Consider the following 10,418-nt stretch of genomic DNA (forward strand, 5'->3'; position numbering starts at 1 on the left):
TCAGCTCTCACCGAACCGATTTCTTTCAATGATACGTCAAAAGATCACAAATCGTATCTAGTCGAAGACATTACCCTCAAAAATTGAAAAAAATTCCCTCGTTCCCCGTAAATGGGGGAAACCTCCGAAAAAATTACAAATTTAAAAATTACTAATTTTCGAAATTTTCGAAATTTTTTTTACTAAAAACAGCCGTAACTTTTTTAAAAATAAACATATCAATATAATTCTTTTTTTTATAGATGCATGATGTCATTACCTATCATTTGGTATATTTTTTTTATAAATCTGACTTTTTACCTGCCCACAGGGGGGGATTCAAAATGACAAATTTTTCACAAAAAATTGACTTTTTCAACTTAAATTTTGAAAGTGTTCCGGAAGGTCTGACACTTTTATATATATCTTAAATTAAAGCTAATGTAATATAATATACTTTATTATGAAAAAAAAAAATTTCGTACTTTGTTTTGTCTTCACAGTGAAAATGGCTACCAAATGCTATTATTGTGTGAAAAATTTCGATTTTATTTTTTACATTTTTAACTTTATAATGCTATAACTTATTGAAAAGTGTATTGATCAATATAATTTTTTTATGGGAAATACTATTTTTTAATAATCCCTTTTTCATTCGACATACTTTATCTTAATCAGGATATTAATAAGGAACTAGCAGTTTATGAAGCTTTTGGAATAATCCACCAATTTTTTAAAATTAAACACTATCTAAAGATTTGCATCGAAGCGTTTTTTTTTTATAGTGATTTTAATCACTGTCAGATATCATTATACTTGATCCAACTATGCCACGTCACCACTGTGCCGCGACCCCCCTGTGCTGGGTTTTTATTTTTCTATTTTGATTATTACTTAATTTTCCTTATACTTGTAAATGTTTTTATGTATATTTTCGTTTTGTGAATAAAAAAAATTATTGTTAATACTAGGCTCCGCCTAGCTGGGGCTCCGCCCCAGACCGGGGCCCTTCAAGCCTTACGCGCCTTCGGCGCGAAAGCTTCTTCGGGCCGTCATCATAAGTAGGCCACTGATTCCGGTAGAAGTAACCCAAACGCCGGGCACGATAAGTGTTTTTCAGAAAAAATATTACTTCAGAATTAGTGAAAACTATATCTAAAAATGTTATTATTAATATCAGGAAAATTCAAAAAGAGAATATAGTAAAATGTATTGGGTAAAAGGTTGAAGCCTCTTAATGAGGTATTCCCTTTAGGCCTATTCAAAAATTATTTTAGGAGGAAATTTAATATTTTTTACTTTGTTAAACATGTTATAGAAATTTTTTTGCTAAAATTAAAGTAATGATGAAAAAAAAGGACATTAGGTCCTTATATATTAGAAGTTGCCTAAAAAAATATTGATAGCGCTTGTTCAAGGAGAAGCCAATCTCTCTTAAATACACCCCTGTTATACACAAAAATTATTAATAATCTAATTATAATAATTGTGTTTATATTATAGAATAAATACAAAAAAATTTAGCAGGTTATTATAAGTGGCACACTGTAAATTTAAATTAAAATTAATATTAAAAATAAAAATAAAAATTTAATTTTGATAAATATATTGGTAACTGCGATTTAACGATGAACATCATAGTTATCATAGATGAACCCCAATTCAAAAGATAAACTCATAGTCTCATACATCATATACGAGAAAAAAGAAAATTATTAACTCTGTACTTAGTACTGTTCTTATAATGAAAGTACAAACTTAAATAATTATAACGTCATGAAATTTATATATAACATATAACATTCCTTGATAAAAATAGGGCAAATGCAAAATAGTGTCCTAATAATAATACATAATACACCATATAATTAAAGTTCACAATACGTATCAGCAGAAATGAATCACTGCGCATAATACAACCATGCGCGTGGACTTAAAAAAAAAAAAAAAACCTCGTAAAACGGTGAAAAATGAACGGATTGAATTGATTTTTTTATCATATCTCAGGAATGTCATTGGGCGGGTCTGATGAAAATTTCAAACCTTAAGTCGTAAAACGCTGGCGTCAGCGAGCGTTTTTCTCGAAAATGGTCGAAATTTTAAAACGCTCGCGGGCGAGTTTGGTGAACGAGTACTTTCGTTGAAAATAAAAATTTTGAAAATCCGAGCACGCTAAGTAATTTTCCCAGAAAAGCGTTTTTTTCCTTGTTCTATTATATAATAAGAAGATTTTGGTTGCAATTAATGAAATACGATGTTTTTCAAATCTATATCAAATTTAAGTTTTTAATATGAGTAATAATAGTTAGTGTATTTATAAACTCACAACGACGTGTTTTACTACCATTGATAATAAATGCTATGTACCTGCGAATATTGTCATAAAAAACCAATTAGCTACTTATATTTGTAATCCCTTATGTATATACATGTATATTAATTCAAATAATTTGAACCTTTAAATGTTTATATCTAATAAACAAACAAACATACAGGTGAAACTAATAGAAACATGTTAAAAAAAGAAAAATATCTTGGCCATTGATTTTCTTTAAGTAATTTTTTTTTAAGTAAAATTTCCATTATAATTTTTATTTTTTTAATGTTTTCTACATACGCAATTATATTGAAGCGTTTTATAATAGTCATATTATTACTGTCAGATTTCAACAGTGAAGTCTATTGTACTTAATTCTACTTTGCCGTGTCACCACTATACTGGGATTATTTTTAAATACAATTATTGAACTTTTGATTATAATTAGCTTAATATACTTGTCTATTATATTTACTGTGAATTTTAAATAACCCAACCCAATCCAACCAGTTTTAAAACTAATTTAGCAGATCTTTTTTCCTTAGAGCTTTAATATTAGACAACTCAGTTTGTATGGTATTGTGATTCTTTTGATACGTCTTGTGTTCGTTTTAAAAATAATATTTTGTTACCCTTAGATCTACAATTCTTAATTTTTCTACTTATTTCATTTTCCATTTTCTAATTTATGTACAGATTTTTATTTCGATATATTTTTAATGGTTATTATTTACCAATAGTCATGTTATTTAATGATTTATTTTTTTATTTTCGTTTGGAGTTTTTAATTGTTTTTGTGAATAATGTTTATAAAAAGGTCGATTTCATCTTACATAAACAAATAAATTATTTTGTTCATAAAAAAAAATTAAATAAATAAACAAATACCATACAAAAAAAAAGCACATTTTTAATGATCTTTAGTTTCTTAGTTACGCTGAGAAGCTATTGGTATTCCTCTGACAATTTTTTTGTTTTAAACCTTCATTACTTGAGGTTACTAAATAATTGAATGCTATAGACAATAAATATTTGAGTACACTCATAAAACAAAAAATATTGATTCAATATTATTGATATGATAAAAAAATAAGACATAATTTTGTAAATTGTTAATCATAGATGTTTCATTAATGTGAAAATTAAAAAAAAAATTATATTTGATAATATTTAAACAGTTAAACAGCAAAAATGATTTATACATATTACTTGTATACTTTTGTTTATTTATAGCATTGAACTTGAAAATAGCTAATTTATGAATGTTTATAACAGGAAAATTTTTCTTGATAATTTTTTTGAGTAAGCAACATGTTATTGATAATTATTTTAAATTTTAAACTAATAGTACACCATTAGTACAAATGATACACAAATAATTAACAGGTCTCATGAAGCAACTTTCGTTTTTGAAATGTGTAAACCTACTAATCAGAAAACACTTTACTTTCATTGCCCAATGAATACAGCAAAATAACACTAATAGTGATCGCATTTAATAATGTCATAGGAGCGACTCTTCAGATACGTTCTTACAAATTTTGAAAACCGTTAGCTTTTTTCTTTAAAAATCTGAATACAGAGTGATAAAGATACAGTACATATAACCGTGAATGACTGAATACTTATTTTAGAATAAAAAAACTTGCGTCATTTGTTTGAAGCACATCAGTTTATTTTGTAAATACAAACCGCTCTTACATATGATTCAACATAAAAACAGAAACATTTTTAACAAGATAAACTATACAACTAGACTTTATTAGTTAAATTTTTATTAATATTCAGCACATTTTTCTGTATTGTATACACGTTATTGTGCGTGAAAACGGGTTTTTTCCCAATACCAATAAGCTAATGATTTAGCTATTTGGAAAATATAGATAACAAACTGTGTTATTAAAATCAAATAACACGTTATTAAAACTTAAGAAAATTACTATGCCACTGACGAATGTAAAAATATTTTGTGATACGTCTACCAACAATTAAAGACTATATTTAACAGAAAGTTTTTATCAATAATTCACTTGGACTATCTCACCTGAGAATTCGTTGTACTAACAACTTAGTACGTCAATAGTTTATTCATTAAAAAAAAAGTTGTACTGAATGGACTAGAACTTCTAAGCATGCCGAAAATCAAAATTCAACGACATATGGTAAGCCCAATTGGTACTTTTCTATTACCTAATGCGATTCTTTTGCATTAATATTGACCTAGTCAGTACGCAGGCGTAAAAATAATTCGCACGACTTACCATATTTGTACTCCTAAGAGATTTTTACATTCTTCCAAAAAAGAAGTGGATCCAATTTCATTTCTTTTGTCAACTAAAATTTTTTTGAATTATATAGGCTTGGTCTCTATATTAAACCATTCAAATTATAACAGTTTGTTTTAATAAAGAACAATGTTAAAACCGTTAAAATGTTAGTACGATGGACATTTTAAAGTAGTATCACGAATAGCAAAAATTTTAAACTTGAAATTGGTAAAAATATAATTAATGCTTCAACAGACACAGTTGAATCATGTTTTTCATTTAATCCGTCAATAGAAGCAGAAAAAAATATAACTAATCAACAGCCCTAACAATCAACAATTAGTACCAAATGTAACTATTGAACAGAAAACTACTCGTTCTTAACATGTAGTTATATAGTACATTTATAAAAAAATATTATCATGACTTTGCTAAAGTACTGTAGCAGTTATATACAAGTTATTGTATGCTTAATCAGTTATTGTGCTATTTTGATGTTTATCATAAAGTATCTTCAATAAAAATCTAACTGGAAAAAATATTAAATTCCAACACCACTCCTTACAAAAAAATCTACCTACTAAAATCATGATATCTACATTATGACCACAATGCTTTTTTTATAGTTCATAAGCTTCTATACTACTTTCACGAGAAATGAATATAACAAAAGAATATTCCTGAAAAAATGTTCTCGAAAATATTTTTTTTCAGATTATCAAAGTAAAATGTATTAATATTTTTTTGAACAAAAAAAAAAGAAGTAGATCTAAATAATTTTTTTTCAGAATATTTAATCAAACTTAAATAAATAAATGAGTAATGTTGCTAGTGAATGTAACACTGAAGTCTATGAACTAAAGTAAGAGAAAACTTGGCCCCAGTGTAGGTACCGCTACATTGATAGAGATAATTTTTTGAAATTAAGGGGAAAATTTTTTAAGCTATTATAGTCTAAACTATGTTTTAAATTTCAATAACTAATATTACGAGGACAAAGAGATACGGGGATAAGAAAAACCGGGTGAATTATTTCGTGTATAGTTACACTAGCTTTTCTAGAAAAGCAAACTAATATAGTTATCACTACTTTGATTGGCGTAATTTGTTAGGAGGGAAGTAGTTGAATTTTGGTGTTGACACAAGAGTTCTTTTCTGAGTAGTTGACCACCGTTTGTCCTTTTACCAGAAACACTTAATTAAATCAAATTGTAATCTATACAGAATATAACATTGTTATATACATAATAATATTATATAAAATAATATTTCTCCTTCAATGGTGTCCTCCAGTCAAACCTTTGATGTTTAATTGCCCTTTATAGAAGGTTCATACATATGCTTTTATATCTATCAGATCGCTAAAATGGCAGTCCATTTACGTAGTAACAATACCAGATGTCACATCGCTTTACATGTCACATGTAAGAGCATTGAGGTTTTCACATAAACAGCGCAAAGGGAAAAAAGACTATCATTTTCTTCTTAACGTCGATTTGTATACATCCTATGGGGTGTTTAAGATACAACTTGCGATATCCTACTAGCCATATATCAGCCTTGATATAAACAATCAGTGTCGCTAATATTGGTCATTTTGTGCGCGAACACTTGGTATTTTTCAACATTATTCTTACTGGCTCTTAAGCCTTTAGACTACAAACTTATCATAAGCTATTAAAACATCTGAACTTTTGATTGCCCGTTCTGCCTTCCTAAATTGAAGGCGTCATTTAAATGACGCAGTTACTTATAAGACTGTTTGTTTTGAGAAAATAATAATTTTCTGATTATTCTTCAATAATACAAGACCTACCTTTTTACCAATTTTCACTTTTTCTACTAATATGGTAGGAGTCATAGCTTTGATAATAAATTAGTTAGTCAGTCAGTTGGTCACGAAAAAAACTTTGAAATTCTCTCATATTGAAATTACTTAACATTAAAAGCTAAATTTTACAGTGTTTTAAGCTACTAAAATTAACCTGTTTAAACTTCAAGGGCTTATATTAAAAGGAATCGGAGATACGGGGGTTGGAAAACCGGGCAAATTGATTCATGTAAAGATACACTACCATTGCTAGAACTTGTCCTGGTGGACTGGCTTGTGCTCATATATGCCTTTATCTGTCATCTGCGATTGTAATATTTACCTGCTATATTATTATTTTAGTCAGTGGTGCCAAGCTATCCTTACTCGTCTTGTTGGTTTACATATTCATGTTATAAAGTGTTGATGTTTTTTTTATTTATTACGAGACTATGTAAAATTTTAATTTAATATCGTCGCACAATTAAAACAGTAGATAGGGTATGGATTTTCATGACAGGGTGGGAGAAGAAATGCAACTGAGAAATGTCTATTGATATATTTATAAAAGATATTTACCGTTAAAAATTAAATTTAGGTATGATTAACTTTCGAAGATTGTGAATTAAAAGCTTGTAAAAATAAATTTCCCACTTTTCAGAAATATCTCGAAAATTTCCCTAAATTATACAACACTAGTCAATATACGTATGTACATTTTACATAAGTAAGATAACTGCTATTATTTGAAATTCAATACTTTGACTAATGTATACAATATAATTGAATTTTGACTACTGCGTAAATTATTGCACCTCTATAAGAATAAGTAATTTCTAGGTTGATATTTTATCCACTATATAAAAAAGCATATAATATTATTGAATATTCTAGTTACCTTAACCCTTACTGCATAAAAATGCATATACAGAGTGATCGGTTATTCATAAAAAATCCGTTACTCACAAAATAAATACAATATTTACCAAAAAATGTTGGTATTTTTAGTTTTATATGTTTCATAATTTATCCGCTATTAATTACTATTTAGAATCATCCATTATAACTTATAGAGGGGTTTCAACTTTATTTTTTTTAAATAACAACATACATATTTAACTAGTTTATAAAATAGACAATAATCTAATTAAAAAAATGACTGGTTGATAACAACTTTTGGACTAGTACTTTGGAAGTATTCTCATTTATACCTAGGCGAAATGAAGAGTACGGTGGGAAAATGATTAGTGATAAACATAGCAGCACTTACTTCTCAACTCCAGTCATTACTTTAAATTGTCAATAACTTTTGAAATACTAGTTCAAAATTTATTAATAACCAGTCATCGTCTAAATTAGATTATTTTCTATTGTATAAGCTAGTTAAATGTGTATATTGAACAAAAATATAGTTGACAACCCTTTAAGTGTTAAGGAATGATTCTTAAAAGTAATTATTAACTGATAAATTAGGAAATATATGTAACTAAAAAAAATAAAAAATGTTCAATCCAATTTTATATTTATCTTGCAAGTTGAACGAGTGGTTTATGATAAACCAATCGTCCTGTATACATGCTTAGAAAAGTTGCTTTAAATTTCATGTACAATAAGGGTTCACTATTGGAATTATTTTAGAACATTATTATTTTTAAGGTCAAATGTTTAATTCATGCAATGAAGGGTTAAAATGCATAATTTCCCACTTTTTTGTAGTATAAAAGTAATATGTGTCTCAATGAAATATAAAACAGATGGGTCATATCTAAAAGAGAATTTCTAACTATTATTGTACTAAACATTGGTAAGTTGTCTTGATATCTTCAATTGTGTAAGCTTTGAATATAATCTTTTAGATTTATAAGAAAGAGTAAAATAAATGTAAGATATATATTAGTTTAAAAAAAAGGATCATTTTGGGATAATTTCATACTACACATTTGAATTTTTCAATATGTGAATATATAATAATAGATTAATGTTTACATCGAGAAATGTGAGTAAAACCTATATTAATTACACAGTTTGACAAAATTTGGGCCATGGAATTTCTATGATATTTTTTTTATTGTTTCTAATAAATTTTGACGTCGATTCAAAATGTGCCCTTAGTTTTTCTTTATCATCAATATTTTAGCCAGAATTTGAGTATTTTTAAAATTGTTCACATAAAATATCAATAAAAAAAATTTTTTAATTACCCCTAAATTTTATTTACAGTATTATGATAATAAATTGAGCAAATTTTAAATACATTCTGTAAAGCTTTATCTTTGATATAAACTTTTAAATTTAGTTTTACAGTATTTTAAAAAAAGGTAAAGGGGAACTTTAAAAAAAACGTTATAAAAGAACGCTTTTTTTTATTTTAAATGTTTATCTTGTTACTGTTATTTATTATATTGATAGAAAATGTTATGGGAGTTTAATATATAAACCACATTCGTCAGTAAATAATTCTTGATTTATATTGATAGAAAACTTAACATAATAATAAAACAAAGTAGGTCATCGTTTTTTTGTACAAAAATATGTTATTTATCAATAAGTACAAATATTAGATGTACAAATTGTTATTAAAAAAAATGTATAAGTAGTTAACTAGTATTCAATCATTGTAAGAGTTCTCCTACTATAGATCATAAATAAAATTTACAAGCATAATATTTGATTAAAATTAGTTCTCGACCGTTTGTCTTGAAGAATAATAGATAGTTAATGTGAAAACGAGTCTCTTTTGAAATTTTTGTAAATAAAAATAGAAATGTGAGCACTAAGTAGGAAATGTTATTTTATCTAATCACCTAAATAATTCATTTGATTTACAAATAAAAATAATTTTGTAATTACATTTTTTCTCCAGCAATTATCAAATATGTCTAACATGGTTTTTGTTACATATATACAATATTATTATGTTATTTTCTTTACTATTTGGTCTTCTTTTATCTTGATGTATAATATAACTTAATGTATCTTTATGTAACCAAGTCATACTAATTTACATCTTCTTTACATTCATTACAGTCTTCTCTGTTGTAATTTATCGAATTCTATTGCTTCCTTATACAATTTCTTGTAGATTCCTTTACCAAAATAAACTTCTTTATTTAAAATTTAACCTTGAAAAATTGAATTTGATTGTTTTTGGCATATTTAGCTACTGCAGAATTTTTTGCCTCTTGGCGAACGTATTCTTCCTACGTCTTCATCATGCTCTTTTATTCTTGTATCAGTTATTCTTTTTAAATTACATAACACGAGAAAAAACCATATTTGACATGTATAAAAATATCAAGCGCAGTATAAAAAAGAGCAAAGTGTTAAGAATATTAATAATAATAACAAAAACAACACATATAACAACACAATCAGTTGTTATTAACATCAATACTCAAAAAAAAAAAAAAAAAACAACAAATAATCAATATTGACATTTTGTGGGTATTAACTTGTTACCGATAACAATTTCAAACAGAAAACAAGCTAGCCGACAGTTACAAACTGAAACCTGTAACTAACCATCCGAATATATGAATATATCTGTAAATGTTCTAAATAAAACAACAACCAATGAAAATATAACTCATTTATAAAGTTACTATTTTTAAAAGTTAATTTTTTGATATTTCTATTTCTATACAAGTTTAAAAAATGTATAAGAAAGTTTATTCGCAGTCTCTTTTTAACTTTTAACTTTAATAGACAATAAATATTCTACATGAAACAGTAATATTTATTTTAATTTTTAAAAAGTTCTTATAGTTGGGACCGAAAAAAGAAAGATTCCTATAAAATATAATAGTACAGTAATCAAATTCACTATCATGTATTAAAATAATTTATATAAAAATTGTTTCGGTACATTGCTCTTCTACATTATTAAATGAATATGAAAGGCGATATTTATATTTCCAAGAACGGCAAAATACCTTGAGCTGATTCTGTTACAAGAGCCTTGAACTGAAAAAACGACAATAAGTTGACTAAACAAAATTTATATTGTGTACTTTTTTTTTTTTTTTTTTTTTTTTTTTTTTTTTTT

The 10,418-nt window shown here is 26.3% G+C and overlaps 1 protein-coding gene across 5 annotated transcripts in view; it reads left to right on the forward strand.

The window, feature by feature from the left end:
- The window catches only part of LOC126895136 (uncharacterized), an 18,968-nt gene that overhangs the window by 3,989 nt on the left and 4,561 nt on the right, over positions 1-10,418 (forward strand). For 2 of the 5 annotated variants that reach the window (XM_050666660.1, XM_050666664.1), the window contains exons 1-2: positions 4,075-4,458; positions 8,030-8,177. The gene's annotated coding sequence lies outside the window, so the exon portion shown is untranslated. Of the gene's footprint in view, positions 1-4,074; positions 4,459-8,029; positions 8,178-8,915; positions 9,151-10,418 lie in introns of those variants that run through there. The other 3 variants (XM_050666662.1, XM_050666661.1, XM_050666663.1) reach the window with 3 other exon arrangements.

The sequence above is a fragment of the Daktulosphaira vitifoliae genome, unplaced genomic scaffold, assembly GCF_025091365.1.
Source record: "Daktulosphaira vitifoliae isolate Bord-2020 unplaced genomic scaffold, ASM2509136v1 Scaffold_1, whole genome shotgun sequence".
In the NCBI taxonomy this organism is placed as follows: Eukaryota; Metazoa; Arthropoda; class Insecta; order Hemiptera; family Phylloxeridae; genus Daktulosphaira; species Daktulosphaira vitifoliae.